Here is a 21256-nt window from a genome sequence, read left to right on the forward strand (position 1 = left end):
ACTGGTGGTGTGGGTAGAGGAAGTAAAAGGATTCAACCACTCCACCCACTGGTTAAAAAGCACTTTTTGTGTTTCATGGTGTATGAAAGTTTGCTATTTTATGTACTGGAAAAAGGAGGTGAATCGGGAACTGTGGTACAAGTAAGTTTTGTATACTGCAGATATTAGGTAGCTTCTACAGCTATTGTCTGTTCTGTGTGCACATAATTAAATTTCTTAACGGGACAGCCTAAGTGTTTGAAATGTAATAATTATTTAATATCCAGGAAAACATCTCCAACATTTATATTTCCTTCTGTTACTGGTTTTCAGAGAAAATTTGTGACTCAATATTGCAATTTTAGTTTTACTGTGCCTCCTGGAACACACAACTTTTATTCTTGTGGTAGCTTTTTATTCTCAATGGTTAATGGTTAAAAATATATATTTTATTATTTCTGTACACATCTCGGAGCTTGTTGACACATGAACAAAATCAAGCTTTGCTCTGTTTCATTACATTCATTATCCATCCCTTCTTCACCTATCACCACCAGTTCAGTAAAGTCCATGCAAAACCAGAATAAATGAGCACAGTATTCTCTTAATAGAGGTCAACAGTACACGCTAGGTTGTATATGTATATATCTTATGGTCTCTTCCGGTTCCTATTTAACACATACAGATTTCTATCTTTTCACACCACACCTCTCCCCCCATAAATAAAAGCATAGTGAAAGATGATGTAGTGTGAAAAGATGGGAGTCTATATGTGCTAAAAAGGAATCAAAGGACACCATACCATTGATTTAAGGAATATTATAGTTAAAAATGGGTCAAGCCCAAACCTTGAAAAATATCGCTATGCAACTGTAAAGAAGTGAATCCAGATCCCAATCTGTGACTAATCCTTAAAAGTGTTCTATATTAAACTACGTAAAGCTTACACTTTTCTTGGATCTTTTTATCAAATGTAAAACACGGGGTCATGTACTCATAGTTTCTTTTAAAGCTGTGATAGCACAAGGTATTTTCTGTATGTGCCTTTAAAAAAGATAGGAGAACCTTCCTCATCCAATAATTGATAGTCTTTCACTTTCATTGCAGACTTCAGGACAGCAGGGTTATTTCTTTGTCCTGATTTTCAAAGCTCCTTCAAATATCCCCCTTTGCAATATGAATTTAGTGCTAATTTTGCCTTCATTGAAAGCCAAAAGCAGGCCATTCATCATAACAAGGAAGAATAGGTCTGTGCCACGCCCCAGCCTATAGCCTGTCAGTGAAAAGAACTGGCTGTTGGAAGAATTTGGTCACTACTGCCTTTTCAATTACATTGTTCTTCAAGTGATGGTGGGAAACATGACAACATTGTGCAAGGTGTTTAATGTAGACTTCTGAATTGGGGGAACTAGTGCATTTTTCAGAATGGGCAGCAGGGAGCCTTCACAGAAAAAGGCATTGATTATGTGTTAGCAGAACTCAACCCACCTTCACTTGCTTTCACCACCCAAGAGGGGAATAACTAATTCACAAGTAATGGGCAGTGCTCTCTCAGGGATTCTCTGAGTGATTGGCCCAAAGGTGAATTAAGACAACTTTCTCAATTCTAATTTAGCTTCCACAATCCCTGTGAGACCATCTCTAATTTTGATAATCAGTTTGGCAAAGTAGGATGAGAGCTCTTCACACTGGAAGGAGTTTAGAATTGAGGATGGATGAAAGCAGTCAGGATCATTAAGAGCTGGTTCACTAATCAGAGCACTCAGTATTGGGCATGACTTAGTGGATAGTGTTGTGGCCAGAAAGTTGGTTTTGGCATCTACCACGGCTCTCGCATGGATATATATATATATATATATATATATATATGTGGTGGGACTTCAGCAGCTGTTTGCACTGAATTAAGTCAGTTTTGCTCTAATATTCAACCCCCTACACTTAATTTAACATGGACTGTCAATGAAACATGCTCTCCTCAGCCACAAACAGCATTATGACACTGTACAAAACACGTCTCCAAAATAAGCAAATAAGGACACCTTCAATATGTTAAATGAAGACATTATTAGAAAGTGCTTGAGGTAAACAATCAATGCAATACTAGAGGTGGTGTTGTGGTGTGGTTTTTTTTTTGTTTTTTGGGGTTTTTTTTGTTAATGATTAAAGAATCTGAATTGAGTTTTGCCCCCTCAGGAACTGGGTCTTGCATTTTTATGCCAGACAACTTCCTAGTACAGCATTAATTTTGTCCCCAACTACAGTATTTAATTATAAGGAACCCACGCCAAATGTCTCAAAATAAACCTCATAAATATTTACTCTATAGAGACACTGTCAAGGCTTGTAGAACTAAAATTAGAACAGGCTGTTTTATTTTGATTGGCGGGGACACGTGTGCATGTTGCCCCTCCCCTTTCAGTCTACTTGTCTGTTTCCAGTCTACTCGTCTGCTATGTTCCAAGTAGGATTCTCTTACATACTTCAATATTTTGTCTTTTCACAAGAAGGCAGAGTAAAGGGTCAATGCAAAATATCTACAAACTCTGTATAAGGGAGTATGTTCTGAAGAAATGTGAGAGAAACTGGGGTAAAAAACAGCCTACATGTATTTCCCTAGAAAAATAACAAAGATAGCTACAGAAAAATGATAGCAAATGAATACTGCTCTGATAACTGCTGCTATCCACACCATGGAATGGCAACATTTAAATGCTACAGTGAATGTCTAAACATACAGTAGTCATCACAAATGGTATGGGTATGCTACCTTCATTTTAGTGTACAAGGGACTCAGAAAAGCTTGCAGCTTATTTCCCTGGTCCATGTCTAGCGCTCTGGGGTGCTACAGTAATACAAAATAATAACAACAATGGGGAGATGGTAGCTCTTGGATGAGGGACAAAGATTTTTACTCCAGATTCGTACTTCTGACCCAACACTCCTTTGTGAAAATGTTAATGCAACCTCATCCTGATATGATCAAATGGTCTCCAACACCTGGGACTTGATAAATAGGCCAGGTGGATGATTGACTTTTGTGGACATAGCCAGAGGAGGCTGTATCTGGGATGATCAGGAAAAAAAAAATCACAAGGAACTGATATCTATTCAGCTCATCTATTCTTTGTAACCAAGCAAAAGAAAGCCTATCTCACTAGGCTTGGAAAAGTATTCAGATGAAGTATGTCATGCAGATATTTTCTTTTGTCCTTTCTCGCTCTATTTATATACATCTTGTTTTTAAAAGACATGAACGCAAAACAACACACAAGTGACCTCAGAGAGAGGAGGCTCCAGCAATCTCTAAGGAGTTTCTGAAGTCTAACCCCTAACTTATGGTCTCAGTCAGGAAGGACATGGAAAGGGATGTAATCTCCTAATAAGGTGTATTGAAATAGGCTGCGGCAGGTGAACACTGGAGAAAAGTCTAAAGATCAGGGAGGAGACTGAGTTGGCTGCAATTCAGGAGACAGCTTATTAGTATATTACAAATCCTGAACACAAATTATTTGCACTGTGTAACTTCGTAGGTTATGGGGCACAGTCTTTCAACAATGGCTTGATGGCTACCTGCTTCAAACCTCTATCCTGAAGACACACCTGTCTTTTAGTCTTGTAACTTTTTATAGTCTGTAATATTAAAACTACACATTTTTAAAGTTCATTTTGAGCACTAAATCAGTTCTTAGCATTAACAAAAGACAAGGTTTTTTTGCTTGTCTAATAATTATAATATCTGAACAGTGCTATCATCACAGGAATCTTGAACATGATGAATTGCTCACTTTTGTACATCCTTGTATATAATTCAGACTCTGAGCCCTCCCAAAATGTGAGTTTACATGCCATAATTTCAAAAACATTTTAAAACACAACACGAGTTGAAAATATTGTAACATCCACCTAGTGGAACACCATTTCAGAAACTATTGTCTCTTAAACCATAATATTTGGCAACAAAATGAATAGCTTTATCAAGAGCAAAGGCAAGTACTTTGCTTTACAATGCCTTCAGTGAGTTACTAAAGCAATAGAAATAAAGATTCTAAGGCATACAAAATGTACTGAGATTTTTTTTTTAAAAAAAGCTCAGTCAAGTCTAGTCACTAATAGAAAATTGTGACTACAAATGGAAAATTTTTTACCCACAATTTCCTATTAGCAGTGTCTCCCACAATCCTGGACATCTTGGCTGCTTTCCTCTCTCTGCAGCTTACAGAGGCAGAACGATATTTTGGTGCCACATGGTATGGTATTCCCACTCAGCTCTTTCTTGCTGCCAGATGAGTTATTCCCAATGTGTAACATTTTCATAGCATTATTATTAACAAATATTCCAGAGATGACAAAATTATTATGAACATTAGGCCAAGGAAGATAGTCAAAATGGTAACAATTCCACTTCGTATCTGCTCCTTGGCTCATGAGCCATCCAGGATGGGTAGCATTGTGGGAGACAGTGCTAGCAGAAAAGAAATCACTGGTAAGAAATTTTCCCTTCGGCAGCCCAACGTCTCCCACAATTCTGGATGTTTGGAAAGTAGTGAGCAGTGAACACATTTAGGAATCATTATAAAACAGAAGTTCAGTATACCCTTTTTTGTCAAAAGTGTGTATTATTTTTGTGCCATTGCCTCTGGCACCTTCCTGCCAAAGGAGGCCTCTGCAGAAGATAGAAGGCCCACTTTACAGTGCTTAATTAAGGTGTTCACTCTAGATCAAGAGGCTACTTTTCAAATTTCTGAAGTGGATGTACTTGCTCATTCCTCCCATGAATTTGATAAAGATCTCGTGGAGTGCATCTTGATCACTTCTAGGACAGAAAGTTCTGATGATTCGTTGGCTCCCACAATACATAGTCTAATTCCCCCTACTGTATTGGGTTCCTGGTCCATTTTTCTCCCATTGGAGCCATGGCTGCTGAAGGGTTAACCAATCCAGGGATGAGGTAGAATACTGCTCCTCCCACTGCCCCTCAAAAAAAAACTGGGCAGAAAAAGTTAAAATAGAAGTGGTAAGGGCGAGAGCAAAAGAAACCACCACTGTCTGCTCCTGTGGAGGCAGAGAATCTGGCAGTACATAGGGGCAGAGTGGGTGAAGCCAGACCATGTAGTGCCAAAACACTATTTCACCTCCGGGAGCTACAAGGAGAGGAGAGAAGCCCAGATGTCCGAAACTGTGGGAGATGCTGGGCTGCAGAAAGGCAACTAGTATAAAAATCTATTAGAAAGCAAAAGAAAATTAAAACAATAGGATTTAACAATAATAAATACTGAAATACACACATGTATACACAAAAAAATGTGTGCATGGATTTCTGTTCTCTTCTGCAGAGTGTATGAATAACAGGTGTTACAACACACACACACACACACACACACACACACACACACACACACACACCCCCAATTATTCCTACCCTTTCTTAGTTCAGGATATGATTAATGCAGCCTATCAGAAGCCAGATGGTGCAAAACCAGAACCATCAATCAAAATGAAAAGACCAGTGAGTGCTATCTACAATGATGTGCTCACAAATGGAAATTCTGTTCAGAGACCCTAACCCATAATATGTAGAGGAAGCCATAAACATAGCTATACTGTCCCCAAGGAACAGGCAGGCATGGCTCATGCTTTGTTAGGGAAAAAGCTGAAGAAATAAAATTCACTGCCGTGGACTCTGATTGGAGAAGACTGTGGAAGGCAAACTTTATGTACGTTATATAAAAGATTAAAAGAGGGCTCTTTAATGATTTTAATAATGTTTACACTGATGACAGTATCTGTCAAACTGTCCATTTGCCATTTGATTTAATATGGGATACTGGCATACATTTACAAAGCAGCTGCCACTGTCTCTCTGACACATGAATTGGCATCTAATCTCTTCTCCTGAACAGGTTTTGTGAATAACCCCAAATCTTTGATTTTATAATATACACTTTCTATAAGCATTCCAAGAAAAACAAGTTTTGGGCCTGCTACATACAATAACGATTGCTTCTTTCTCATGAATTTTTGTAGCAAGCAAGCTTTATAATAAAAGATAATTTTGTAAAAAAACAAGGCACTTAAAGAGAATAATTTAACATACGTGAGCTTCTTAAATGATGCTCACAGCTAGGATTATTAAAGGAGATGGCAGTTTGTGTGAAAAATGTACAACAGCCCTCAACACATACTCTTTCTCAGAAATGCATGATGGTGTGAAATAAAGGTTTTAAGGTTTTGTCAGCAGGAGTTTAGCATGGCTGAGTTATTCATGTATGCTGACTTAAACTATATCACACCACAACTATTTTGCATTCTGCATATATCAGATTTTATAGAAAAACTGTTTTAGAAAAATGCTTCCAAGAGCTTTAAAAATATCTTAGTAATATGTTTTCCTAGCTCTCTTTCTCTGTAACCCCAGAGGTAGAGGGAGAGAAAAATTAAAACAATTACATTTAAAATACTTCAAAAGGTGACATGAAAAAGGATTTCTATACATTAAAATGTCACATCTTTAAAGACCAATATCTCTGGGCCTTCATGCGATATTGGAAAATTCATATCTGCCACTGAGATGCTGGTAACCTTCCTTTCTCCCCTTTAAAATGATCCAGTGCTCCCATTTCTAATCCTGATGGGTCGCAGAAAATATTGGATTTAAACCTGCCACAGGTCCAGGACTCCCACTGTGCAACTCAGTACAGTGTAACTTTAGGAGAGAGAGTATACATTTGGATTAAAGAAGAACAGGCTGATATTTTTTAAATGTAAACTGTTCAAACATTTGAAATGTTAGAATAAGTCCAGGAGAGCACAGATTAGCGAGAAGACTGCAGGCAACACCAATAATTGGAATACATCATATATGCTCACCATCACATGTAGTGCGTGTCACCTACACAGACTCTTGAGACAGACAATCAACATACTGCGTGTTATTTGCCCACACTATGGTAAATGTGCAGGATTAGCTGCAATCCACAACAAGAGAAGAGATTTGCAAACAAAAAATAAACATATATAAACAAATACTACGTTTAAAAAGCAAAGGCTTTTTAGAACTGCATTGGAAAGCAAATACACACAGACTTGTTCCCTACATTATCAGAGATTGTTCTAAATTCACTTTCAGATGATAAAAATCAAGTTCCTCGAAATGCGGGTAACGGTAAGATATTTATCTTATACTTTAAGGTTGTATATACTTTTAGCTGCATGACGATAAGTTTCCATAGCTGGTACCTAAGGGAGTCCCCAGATTTGAGAATGTCTGGGTATCAATACCACAAGCACACAGTTAAGGAATAGTCTACCCCAGAGTGTACTGCAATGTGATATTATACCTGCAGCGTGTTGTGAGACAAGACCAGAGGTTGAAGACCAAGCACCTTCTATTAATCTAAACGTGTCTAGCTCTCTGAGCACACGTTGGAGCATCTCAGTATTTCTATAAATGGCTTAAAAATCCTTACAAAAACAACAAAAAATATTTTAATTGAAAAAATAATTGTAATATATTAGTCCCCTTATGCCGTGACAGGTCATGAAATTACTATAATCCTCCTCTAACAGGTGAAATCTTTTCCCCAGGCCCAGCAAAAGTAACTGGGCAGGACAGGTCCTCAAGCAAGAGAAAAGCTTGTTCTAAAGACATTAATCCTGTCTAATGGCTGGAGGAACCTCCACAGCCCTAATGCAATACTCTATAGACAGATAGTGGTGGGGTAGGCAGGAGAACAACAGGATCAGAGAAATCATGTAGCAATAAATTCTCTGGCCCTAACAATAGCTGGGCTTCCTACGCTGCCTCCCACAATCCTATTTCTCAACTTCCTCTGACAGCAGAACAGGATTTGCTGCCCTTTATTATTGATGTAAGATTTAAAATGGACATTGATTAACAAGCAGGCACAGGTTTAAACCCAATCTAGGGTAAGACATAAATAAGATTTTTGAATATACAGTATTAAAATGGTGTCAAATATAGTTCTGACTTCTAAGGAAAGCAAGATGGAAAGACGGGTTGCTAATTTAGTTATCTGTAGCACACTATATCTGTCCTTTGAATAAATAATAGACTCTGGTATCTGGAACTGCTAATGTTTCGCTCAAAACAGAGCTAAAGTACTTTGGAACCATTATCAGATTTGTTGTTTGCAGTGTTGTTATGGCCGCGTTGGTCCCAGGATATTAGGGAGATGAGCTGGGTAATGTAATATCTTTTATTGGATCAACTTCTGTTGGTGAAACAGACAAGCTTTTGAGCTTGGTCCTGAAGAAGAGCTGTGTCTCAAAGGCTGGTGTCTTTCACTACCAGAAGTTGGTCCAATAAATTTACCTCACCCACCTTCTCTATCTTATCAGATTAATAAACAAAGCAGGGCCAGGCTTAGTCATTGCTCGAACAGAAGACTTTCAAGGAATAACAAGGCTGTGGCAGGAAGTGGTTTCAATAAATAACATGTTTCTTTCTGAAGCAAACTGGATCAGTTATGCTGAGGCATATTAAGGGACTATGTGTGGAGTTTTAATCTTTTGAATGACACACTGACCATTCATGATTGTTAAAGATCCCATGGTATTTTTCAGAGGCATAGGGGCATTAGCCCTGGTCAAAATTGGGTAATTACACTCTACCTGAAATCCCCATGCAGTTTCAAAGAGATATAGTATTCCTAACTTCCTCTCCTGAATTGCTACTGTGTGCTCTTGTTCAGTTATTATCTTCCATTCCAGAGGAGGATGCATTTCAGAGGTGGTTGAAATTATGTGTATGTTTAGACAGATAATTTGTACAGACTTTTGGGGTGAGAGGCAAGGTTAAGATATTAGAGGCAAAAAAACTAAAAAATAATGCATGGCACATGCATCTGAAAAATGTAAATGGGTTTTGTCAGTTTGTATTTAAATTAAAACATATATCGGTTTTGTATCTCTTAGCAAGTGTCAATAAAATCTGTTCATTTTAGTCACAATCTGAGGCCTCAGTTCAGCAAAGAATTTAAGATGTGCTTAACTATTTTCATTTATGACATGGATGATGGAATGGAGAGAATGTCTATTAAATGTGTAGGTGACACCAAACTGGGAGGGTTTGCTAGCACTTTGGAGGACAGAATTAGAATTTTATTATCTTCATAAATTAGAGAATTGTCTGAAATCAATAAGATGAAATTCAATAAAGTTTAAAGTACTACACTTAGAAAGGAAAAATCAAATGCACAAATACAAAATAGAGAATAACTGGCTAGGCATCAGTACTATAGAAAAGGAATTGGGGATTATAGTGGATCACAAACTCAATATGAGTTAACAGTGTGATGCTGTTGAGAAAAAGGCAAATATTCTAGAATGGATTCTGTATCCGTTAACTGGTCGAAAGAATTGAACATGTTTAGTCTAGAGAAAAGAAGGCTGAGGGAGAACTTAGCAGTCTTCAAAATACGTAAAAGGTTGTTACAAAGAGGAAGGCAATAAATTGTTCTCCATGTTCACCAAGGGTAGGACAAGAAATAATCAATTTAGTTTGCAATAAGGGATATTTAGATTGGATATTAGGGAAAATTTGCCTAGTATAAGGATGGATAAACAATGGAACAAGTTACCAAGGGAGGTTGTGGAATTCCTATCACTAGAACTTTTAAAGAACAGGTTAGATAAACACCTGTCAGGGATGGTCTAGGTGTGCTTAATTTTGCTCAGCACAGGGAGATAGATTAAATGACTTCTTGAGGTCTCTTCCTGGCAGGAATATTCAGACACCACACCCTCGGCTGCCTTTTGAAGTCTAGCATTTGAGCTCATAAAGATCATGAACTAATCAAATGAGAGGAAAGGTAGGAAAGGGTGCAGCAATACAACTGTATTTGCTATGTAGAACAGTTGTTATCTGCAGACCTCTCACTGACTAGCTAAAAAGCAGACTGAATCAATAGTTTCTCATAATCATTTTGTCTTTTGTTGTTTTACTGTACGATAATGAAACTTTCTTCTACCATCTCCTCATGTCCATAATGGAATATATCACATAGTGGAAGTTAAGACAAAAATCAAAATTAGAAAAATACTGTCACTGCCAAGAATGCAAACTGTAAAAGTGGAAGATGTAATTTAACCCAACTTTGACTTTTTGTAATTTGGGAAAATCTGATCAGGACCTTCTTCATTGGCTTACCCGAAACATGTTTGACCCTTTTTTTGGATGAAGTCCTACAGCAACACATTGAAGAAAATTCTCAATTCAAAGGTTTTCGATTTCATATGGAAAGACTTTAAATGTTTAAACAGGTCCCACAAGGTTTAGTCATTACTTAAACTATGACATCTGCTTCTCCACAGGGTTTATAATATGCTTCTGAAGCTTGAGCTAACCTATGTGGCACAAAAATTTGTCTTATTTTACAAACACCACAGTGCCCCTGCAAAACATCATCTGTGCTGCTACCTGATACCAGACAGCGTTTATGCACAAAGGCCTGGTTTGCTGAAGACCTTTGAGAGAGGTGAGGAGATCACCATTCTAGCATTCCTCTTACTGAGACACAAAGACAGAGGGAAAGTACCTATATTTTGAACCACAGTTATATAAGAAAAAGTGATAACATATTAAAAACAAATAGAAAGTTAATGGAGTATGCACATTCAGTGCAAGATGTAAAATTACTATCCAAAATGCTTTGCCAATAAAGGAATACAAAACCTGGCTAACATCAATGAACTTGACATGTTATTTAACCTTCCACAAGAATACAGGGAGACATATGATTTTGTGAACAAAGTCAACTTGCAGTCTCCAATGAAAGGGATGGGATGGATAGAACACTAGCCTATCACATTCACACAGCTGGCTTTTAGGATAGGTAATCTACATAAAAAACAACTATAAAAAACTTAGTGTTTGATCACTCATTGAAATCAATGGCAAAGTTCCTATTGACTTTAACGGCACAGGATCAGGGTCGATAACCACCATTATCCCCATGTCTTTCTGCTGGTCTCTTAACATGTGGCACAAAGGCTACATTTGCGCTGCCCTCTTGAGAGAGCAAGTTGTTTTGCATTGGTTACATACACAGTGCTTCCTTTCCTCCTGTAAGTGATGCTGTGACCAATAGCCATGATAGTGCCATGCGATGGCACATCAGAATAATGGTCACAAAACTCAAATGGGTTGTTGTTTCCGATGGTAAGAACTGAAGGGCAAGAAGGTGGATGTCCCATTTGTCAATATCTTTCTGGTAACAAGCTGTCCAAATTTGAAGGCAGTATTTTGGAAGCAGCTGTACCAAAGCCATGTTGAAGATGACTATTACTTCTATGCTTTGTAAAATTATGCTTGCAAATATGCAAGCAAAAGTTGCTGAGGCCTATTTTGGTATAGTATCACACTGAAAATTTATGTCTAATAATTTGCTGTCCATTATCACCACCTAGATCTCTTTCAGTATTACTACCTCTCAGGTTTTCTCACCTAATAAGAATGAGTGCTCTGGGTTATTTTTCCACATATTTTTCAGTATTGATCTTTTTTTAAATATATTTTGCCCATTGTTATGATTGTTTTTAGATTTGTCTATATTATTTCTCATTCTGTAGGGGTGAGTTTTGGTGGTAACTCCCAATTTAGTAAAATCTGTGAATTTCATTAGCATGTTACTTATACTCTCTTCAAAATCATTAAGATATTTAAATAAGACATTAACTCTGGTAGCTCACTAGACACCGTCGAAGTCAATACTTTGTCATTTTATTACCTTTGCTTACAATCTTGCCTATTTTTAATGCATGTCTGGTGACAAGACAGTTTATAGAAAGGTTGCATTGTTTCTATGATAAAAATCTGTCATTCTTGAATAAAATACAACCACTTTTCAGTCTGAAAACTAAGGCAGTCATCCCAAACAACTTGGTGATCAAAACGTAGTGGCTTCTTTTTTTTCACGTTCTGTGATTAAATGTCAACAATTGTTGCTGTACAGTTTTAAACCACAACACTCAACACCGATATATTGCATATTTTTACATATTTGTATTCATCAGTGATGCAAAACAAAAGCAATCACTGGTTTTATAGCAGCAAACCAGTACTTTTTCCATTGATGTAGGATGCAAGATATATCTATAATTGGATTATATAACTGTTCATTTCTTGAAATTTAAATTACTTGTACTGAATTAAGGGCAGTACGTCCTCCTCCTTCCAAGCAAGCTTTTCAGTAAGCAAGCCAGCCTCTCCATTGTAATATTTTGTTAGTTTATTGCCTCCAAAACTCTATATGCTCTTAGAAACTGAACTGATCTTTCTGAAACCCCAAATATTTGCCTGCTGTGTTTCGTTTCAGATAGTAAGAGAGAATGAACTTGAATACAGGTGATAGTTAAGTGAAGAAAGAGTTGCAGCTTTTCAGACCTTTAGATTTTCTTTTCCATCAAGCAATGTTCAAGTGTGCCATTAGCAAAAGACCACTGAAGTGTTCCTCCTTTGGTCTTTTTTCAAACCTCACAACATATCACAAGTGCACAAAAGAGCCTTATGTAATCTACTCCAAAGTTCAATGCTGACCATGGAAAGAAATAAATAAAATGAACCAATCCAGTGCCTTGTTTTTGAAGTTACAATGAGCATGTTTTCCACAAATATCTGGTCATATTTGACGTATGATCAATTAAATTAAATGTCAGATCTCTTTTAAGGCATCAGTAAAAGGCTCTGTGCAAGCCAGTCGACAACAACTCAGTAGCATGTCTCATTTTCCAGAAGAACACTTCAAAGTACCTGTGCTCCTGCATCAGGAAATTCGAACTATGGCTTCTAATATAGGCCTGACAAATTGTAGCAGCCTTTTGATACAGTACAGTGCTTGTTCTTGGAATTAATGGATGCTAGGGAAAGTTTTGTTATTTTCCCAAGTCATAAATGCAAATCATTAACTGAGAAATCTGAAGCAAGAGACAGTCTCTCAAAAGAAACGGTCTTTTTAAAATTCTGCCTCAGAAATGCAATCTGCACATCCATGGAAGTGGTGCTTATTATGCATACTCACAGAAAAACATACAATTAATATTACAAAAACCAATTCTCTCTTCAGAAAAAAATATGAAACGTGACAGGATTATTGCCTATTATGTTTTATAGCAATTCTGAAAAGGGTCTTTTCTAGCATTTATATTTTTTAAAATGTCAGCATCTGATTGGGGCTACTCAAACTATGAGTATCATTTCTTTTACATGATAGCTCGTAGAATTCATGTGTAAAACAGAGGACTCTTTAAGGCGACTAGATGTGAAATTCCTAACATTGTCTGTAATTAACAGTGATGCAGAAGACAGAGAACCTTGGGGAATCAGGGAATGCTAGAACTGTAGCATTGCATGGATTATTGAAAGGTGCAAGCCTCACCTGTTAGTTATATTTAATGCTGCAACTCTTATGTTCCTAATTTTCACAAGCTTCTTTCAAAAATTAAGTCTGCGGTTAATATTTTCAATTATGACAGATGTGACATTTTATTTTTCAAATAAAAAGGGTTTCTTCCATAGTCTATCTTGGTGTTTTGGGTATCAGTCTGTAAGGAGGCTACTTTTTTGAGTAAGATGCTTGTGAAAATGTTTTCCAGATAAATATTTTTTTTAGTATGTAGGCATTCTCTCATGTAATCAAAGTTATACTAAAGAGCAGACAAATCAAAATTACAGATTTTTGAGCAACACATTTTTAAAGATAATTAATGTAGTACAATAGTGTTGCCCTGTGTAGCCGGAACGGTTAGCCAGTATTTGGGGCCTTGTTGGGTTGTTTCTGTTAGGAAGAGAAACTGATGGAGTCAGGTGTTTCTTTGGTGCAATCCTGTTTATGTATAAAGAAGTACACAAGTCCTGTTTCCATGAACACAGTAGAAACAAACAACAGGAGGCAGTTTACTTGGTTTCCTCTTTCTTGGCTCCCTCCCAGAACCATACTCAGTACAACTTCTCTCACTATCTGCTAGCTTTCTGCTTCTCACTGATGCACAGACATATCGTCACTACCAATCATTGCCCCAGATCCTGCATGTGTAATTAGTCTCAGGGCCACACGGTTTAGCTTCTACTCATGCTTTGCCCTGATGTGCCATGCCTTGGGTGGTTGCTTCTAGTGTTTCAGCTATCACAAAAAAGCTCTTAACTGCTCCCTCCATTTAGTCCAAATAAAGGGTGCTTAGTACACAAATGGATGTCTATTAGGTCTGTGTTGATAATAGCCATTTACACCTTCCAGCATCAGCAATACAGATAATTTTATTATAACTAAATGAGTCAACTAAGGAGATGTGCATAGGAACTGATCTAGAGTCCACTGACGTCAAGGGAAATTTTCTCATTGATTTCAAGAGGTTCTATATCTGGCCCATAGATAGCTAAAAAAACTAATGAGAAAGAATCATGTGACCTAAATTGGCTTAGTTATATGCTTATCTAAGTGGTCAACCATTTGGGCATTATTAGAAACATGATTAGGTGAGATGGATTAGATAGATACACATATGTGCCATAGCACAGACTAAGAGGAGATTACTTACCTGTAACTGGAGGTTCTTCGAGTGGTCCTTATCTGTATTGTACTGAGGGATTTATGCATGCACACCATGTGTCCGGAGCCAGAGAATTTGAAAGTAGGGTCTGTTGCTACGCGCATCATGGTTTTGTTCGAGGTAATAAAGGGCTGGGCAGATTGACCACATCTCCAGTTCCTTCTCCACTGCAGGTCTGCAGCAGAGGGGAAGGAGGGCAAGAAGTGAAATGCCAAAGGGACCACACACACCCAACGAACCTCCAATTACAGGTAAGTAGCCTCCTCCTCTTAAGTGATGGTTCCTATTGTATTCCACTAAGGGTGACTAATAAGCAGTACCTAAGTTGGAGGAGGATGCAGATGCAAGAGATAAACGGAGGACAGCCGTGCCAAAGGAGGAAGGCATCCATCACCGAGTCCTGCACTAAGGTGCAATGTGAAGCAAAGGTGCGTACTGAACTCCATGTAACCATTCTACAGATATTCCAAAGCGGTACGTCATGGAGGGAGGCCATGACTGAAGCCTGTGCTCTCCTTGAATGGACCTGTACCCCTATTGGTTGCAGGAGGTTGGATAGTTGATAACAGAGCATAATGCACATGGAAATCCACTTAGAGATATGTTGTGTGGAGATCACCTGCCCTTTAACCCATTCAGCTATTGTGACAGCCTGGGGAATCTCCTGATCAGTTTTCTCCTCTGCAGGTAGAAGGCCAAGGCCCAACAGCCATCGAGGGAATGGAGTTGTCATTTCTCTTCTGAGGCATGTGGCTTCTGGAAGAAAGCAGGAAAGTGACTAGATTGATCAATGTGAAACTGGGAGATGACCTTTTAGCAAAAATTTGGGATGCAGGTACATGGATACTTAGTGCACGGAAAGTCATGACAGGAGAGGCTGACATCGTGGCCCTGAGCTCACTGACCCTTCTCCCGGATGTGATGGCAAGGAAGGCAACTTTTATGGAAAGGAGAGAGACACAGAACATGATGCCAGCAGTTAAAAAAGCGGTTTCATTAGTATAGATTAAACCATGTTGAGAACCCATTGGGGGGCAATAGGTTGTACAGGTGGGAAGGTTCTGATGAGGTCTTTCCAAAACCTAGCAGCCAACAGGTAGGTAAAGATGAAGTGTCCTTCCAGCAGGGGGGACAAAAGGTGCTAACTACCACTAGGTGGACCTTGAGAGAGTTGAGGGTGAGACCCAGTGCCTTGAAGGACAGGAGGTAGTCCAGGAGGAGCGAAATCCCCACTGCTTCTGGGGAAAGTCCCTTGCGTTCTGCCCAGGAGGCAAAGTATTTCCACTTGGCTCAGTAACAGTGCCTAGTGGAGTCCTTCCTGCTGCTGGAGAGGATGTTCTACAAGTCCGATGAACACGCCTGTTCCAGAGAAAATGCCCATCCAAATACCAGGCTCTAAGGTGAAACGCCTGGAGATTGGGATGGACAATGTTGCTATTGAGTTGTGTCAGGAGATCGGGGAGAACAGGCATAGGGATGAGAGAGATGGGCAGACATACAAAGGAGGTTGGGAAACCCAAACTGTCTGGACCAGTAGGGGGTGATCAGGGTGACTGTCACTTTGTCTCATCTGATCTTGTGAAGCCCACTCGTGGTAGGAGCACGAAAGGAGGAAAAGTGTAATTGAATTTGTCCAGCCAGGTGAGGATGAGAACGTCGCCCTGAGAGTAGTATCCCAAGTCCCTCTGGAGCAGTATGTGCTACACTCTGGGGAGGCAAAGAGGTCTCTGGTTAGAGTTCCCCATTTGGTGAAAATATCCTGAAGTACGGTGTCATGGTGTTCCCACTCACGGTCTATCAGAAATTATCTGCTGAGTGAGTCTGCAATCACATTCTGTGTCCCTAGGAGATAAGCTGCAGATAAGATGATCCGGTGGGCAATGCATGAGTTCTAAAGGGTGACTGCTTCTGAGCACAGAGTTGTTGATCTCATGCCCCTGTCGGTTAATGTAGCATACAGTTGTGGTGTTGTCTGACATGATGACAATATGATGGGAACAGATGAGGCTTGGCATGCCTTCCTGACCATTCGGAGCTCCAGAATGTTGTTGTGCATTCTTGACTCCCAATGAGTCCATGTTCCCTGTGTCATGTGTTCAGCTATGTGCAGTCTCCATCCTCGGAAGAAAGTCTTGATGATAATAATCTTGTTCAGAGAGAGGGGTAGGAAGGGAATCCTTATGCAGATCTGACGTGGGTCACTCCATCAGTGGAGGAATGAGATTATCTTAGGGGGAACTGTTAGCCTTAGATCCATGGTATGATGATTGGGTGAATAAACTGTCTGAAGCCAAATCTGGAGGCAGCAAAGGTGAAGTCAAGCAAAGGCGGTGATGTATGTGCACAAGGCCATGTGTCCAGGAGGGACTGGCAAGTTCTGGCCATGATCAAAGGATGGTTCACTATTCAAATTATGAGTTCTTGCAGACTCCAGAACCTGTCCCGTTGTAGGTAGGCTCATGCCATGACAGAGTTCATGGTGGCCCCTATAAAGTCTAGACATTGTGTGGGGTTTAAGGTTGATTTTTTGGCATTGATACTGACTCTGAGGGAAGAAAGGAGGCCAAGCAACATGGAGATTGAAACTTGGGTTTCACGTCTGGACCGTGCTGTCAGGAGCCAGTCGTCAAGATATGGGAACATGAGGACCCCATGACGCCTGATGTGGGTTGCCACAATGGAGAAAACCTTGGTGAAAATTCTAGGAGCAGTGGTGAGGTCGAAGGAAAGAACTCTATATTGGAAATGTTGTGAGCTGACTGTAAATCTCTGGAAACATCTGTGGGCCGGATGAATGTCTATGTGAAAATATCATATCAAGAGCCGTAAACCACATGCCTTTTTCTAATGAGGGTATAATCACTGATAGTGTAACCATACGAAATTTGGGCTGACCCTCCAACAACAAAAAATGACACTGACAATGCAGGGCTCTGTAGTGCTGAACCTGGACATTTTATGTGCATTGGGCTCTGACGTACATGCAAAGTTCCCCAAATTTAAGTAGTTTTGACTCACTAAACTATTATCACAACTACTTTGACAACTTTTAACAACAAGGTCACTGGTTTTAAAGGACAAGTATGACTTGGGAGAAAAACATTAGAAAATCTAAGCATTCTCTACAGACAGGACAGTCAAAGATTTATCTTAGGACAACACTGAATTATTAAAATGCAAAGTGTAAAGGTTCCAATGGCATTTTTTTGCCAACACATGCTTTTAAATTAAATGAAATATTATAAGTGACCAGGGTATAGCTGAAGAAAAAAGAAAAATCTGTAATTTTTAAGTTTAATTTATTTAAAGCTTTGCTCACTGTGATAGTCTTTTGAGAAATATTTCTTATGTTTATGTGGATCTCGGGAAAACAGATTTATATATTTTATTGCAGAAATAGTAGTGTTGTAACAAGATAATACACCTAAAAGAAAAAGATGAAATAACACAGTGTTCACCCCCAAGAATGCAGGATTTTAAAGCTTTAAGATCCATGCCCTATATAAACACAGGCACAAAGGCAAGTATTTCAGAAATAGAAATAAATTGCCCAGAAATGAACTTCTGTATTTCTCCACAGAACTCTAAAAACACTTTAAAAAAGAGTTTGGTGAAATCTATTGCTAGAAAAGCTATGCAAAACTGTATATTCTGGAAGAAGGGTAAACATGTCAATAATAGGATTCCCCCACAGTGGCCGTTTATTAAGCAAAGCGGGGAGTGCCCCACATATATATATATCAAATTCATTCATATATATCAAAATCATTACCAAATGATACATTTTAGAAACTAAATTTTTCACTTGAAAACTGGGAGCACTTCACATGCATCTGATTTCAGGTTTTTGAGAGAGTTTTCATGTCTTCACAACTGCTGCTACAACTTGGATTTTGGTGGTACAGTAGTTACAAAAGCCACAGGGCTGCAGGCACTGTAAGTGGAAAAGTGCCACTGAGTAGAATAGACCAGATCAAGTCATAGACAACAGTTCTTGAGAGCCATAATTATCTGGATTCAGTTAAAGAATAAGAGGAGGGAAAATGAATTAAATAAATTGTTTACTGTGAATAGTAATGGCTTAAAGAAAGGAGCACAACACCCCTTCCTTTGCTAAAATAAGAGGCAGCACTCGCTCTCCTCTTCTTTTCCCTGGCATGGAGGAATCCCTCTTTCCCTCTAAGTTCCACCTCCTTAGCTGAGGAGAATTGCAATAATAATTGTTTGGGAAAGATGACAGATCCTAACTGCAAATTCTTTATTCTAAAGGAGAACTGGCTCCCCTCATTTGCAAAAGACAAGCACCCCAATTCAATTGCCTCTTCCTTCTAGGAAAAAAGATAGTTAAATATAAACAGTATTTGAAATGCCTGTAAATTTTTTACAGTGCAGAACATTGCATTGAATATGTACATATTTTGAGAGGCAAAATCCTCTGGAACAACTGTTTTAATTTTTTTTTCTTAAATCATTGATACAGATTCTCCATACTGATCAAGTCTAAAGAACAGCACATATAAAAATAGGCCTGGGAAGTCAGAAGGAGGTACCATTCACTGCACACAGACATCTCTTGTTGTTTGGCTGGCTAAAGGCTTGCTCATGGACATGAACTTTTTTCAGATAAATGTCTTCTCTTGCCTATTGTGTATCCCATCATCAAAGGATGAAGCAATGCTGCATTACCCCATAAGACTCTCTTGTGACAGACGCCAAAGCTGGTGGGGTTTCTTCCTATCTTGATCAGTTTTAACCTTTGTGAATAGCCCTCCCAGCTCTATTCATCTCCTTTTAATCACCACTTTGCTCCACTTTAGAGAACCAAACCTATTATCCAGCTCACCCACAAACCCTGAACTTTGGTGGTTCAAATAAACCAGAACATGGATCTGAATCACCTGTGTTTTTGCAATACCATAATGAAGGTACACTGGTAAATCTCTATGCTACAATTAAAAAAAAAATTCACACAAATCTGTTGGCCAACCAATAAAATCAGCCAAAATAGAGAGAATAAAACCAATATATTCATTCACCAGCCAGGTGTTTTAGCGTTTATACAGCACTGTCACAACATAATTCGATAATATTTTAAAATTTACTTTTCAAAATTGATATTTCATGCACCTCTAGTTTAAGTGCTAGCAATTAGTGTTTATAAAATTGAAATCTTAATTTTCAAAGTAAAGTTTTTAATCATATTGCAGTTGGTTGTTGGGCTTAGTGTGTGGTTCTGGATGGCATTGGTGGCCTATTATATGCAGGAAGTCAGACTAGACAATCTGATGGTCTCTCCTGGCTTTGAATTCGGACTGATTTATCTGAACTATCCATACAATTTTGATTAATGTGACTGTTAGATTTGTGATTAAAATTAAAAACTAGGAATTTTATCAGTTGTGAATATCAGAATGAAGGGTTAAACTGGAAACTAACTGCATGCAGCCAGAACACTTGCAGCTGGTTCTCTAAGCCCGTTGCCAATGGGAAGAGGATTGCACTGAGGAAAACCTGCATAGGCAGAATTTTTTTAAAATGGGAGGGGAGGAGTCTCCCCTTACAACTTCCATTTCTTCTCTTGTTCCTTTTACTCTTTCAGACACTCACATGAATACATGGAGCAAGCATGAAAGTGCCAAAAGAATAAACCTTGTGAGCTTCAAAAATCAATCATCAAGCAATTCTGCTACTTTTAATAATTTATTAAAGGTCCTAAAACAAAGATCAAAAGGAAACATATCTAAGCATTTATATTCAGTTCCACATTGCCTGATGACTAATTTGTAAAGGAGTGTATAAGTCTTCACAACTGAAGCCAAAATCATCTGAGGATACTTTGATATAATGCCACAAAGGATATGAACAGGAAGGCAGCAGGAGTTATAAATGGCCAAGCTCCATTAAGAGTGCTAATAAAAGAATTATGGAATTTCCTTGTACTATGAATAAAAGAATGTGTTTAGTACAGGAGAATTTAGACAAGAAGAAGAGTATCAAAGCTTTTGGCTCTTCACAGTTGCTTCTCTTTATTAGATTGTAATTGATCTACTAGTACATTTGCCTTAAACTGCTCCAGCTTAAAAACACAATAATTCCATCAGAAATCTTGTCACTTATTTCCTTTACTCATAACATTTGTCAATTTCCACCAGCTGTTAACACCTGCACTATCAGACCATACAAATGATAGAAATCTAGCTACAAAAAAGACATTTAAAAGTGAGGGATGTAACTTGAAAATAATTTTAACAATTATATATCTACTGTTTGATAATGCTTTTGCAAATTTGTCAGTGCTCAAGATAACTAGTTGATATGGAAATATCAGAGTAACAAACTGTATGAAGTTATTCAATCCATTAAAAATATATTCAAGGAACAGTTCTTTATTTCCAACATGTATTTATTTGTGCCACTTGATCATAACTTACTAGTAGGAATGACAAGATGTCTAACTATTACTTTTTAAAAATTCCGTATTTTCCAAATTGCACTAATACTTAGTGCTTCACAAAATAGCAACACCACTAAAGCAGGTCACTATATTGATAACAAATAGTTACAAGATCAGCTGTGCTTGCTTAAAGGCACAAACTCATGAATTATTGTGTTCTCTTCTTCCTCAGAACACCCAGCAGGCTTTCTGTTAACAAATGATACCTCCAGAATCAACAGGTAATCCACGAGTATAGCATATTTCAAGGCTTAGCTG

At 38.3% G+C, this 21256-nt stretch overlaps 1 protein-coding gene across 1 annotated transcript in view; it reads right to left on the reverse strand.

Annotated features, from left to right (window-relative positions):
• CDKAL1 (CDK5 regulatory subunit associated protein 1 like 1) overlaps positions 1-21256 on the reverse strand; it is a 621365-nt gene that overhangs the window by 96776 nt on the left and 503333 nt on the right. The gene's annotated exons all lie outside the window — the stretch shown is intronic.

The sequence above is a fragment of the Emydura macquarii genome, unplaced genomic scaffold (assembly GCF_026122565.2).
Source record: "Emydura macquarii macquarii isolate MOO-44397 ecotype Brisbane River unplaced genomic scaffold, CSIRO-AGI_Emac_v2 contig_431, whole genome shotgun sequence".
Classification (NCBI taxonomy): domain Eukaryota; kingdom Metazoa; phylum Chordata; order Testudines; family Chelidae; genus Emydura; species Emydura macquarii.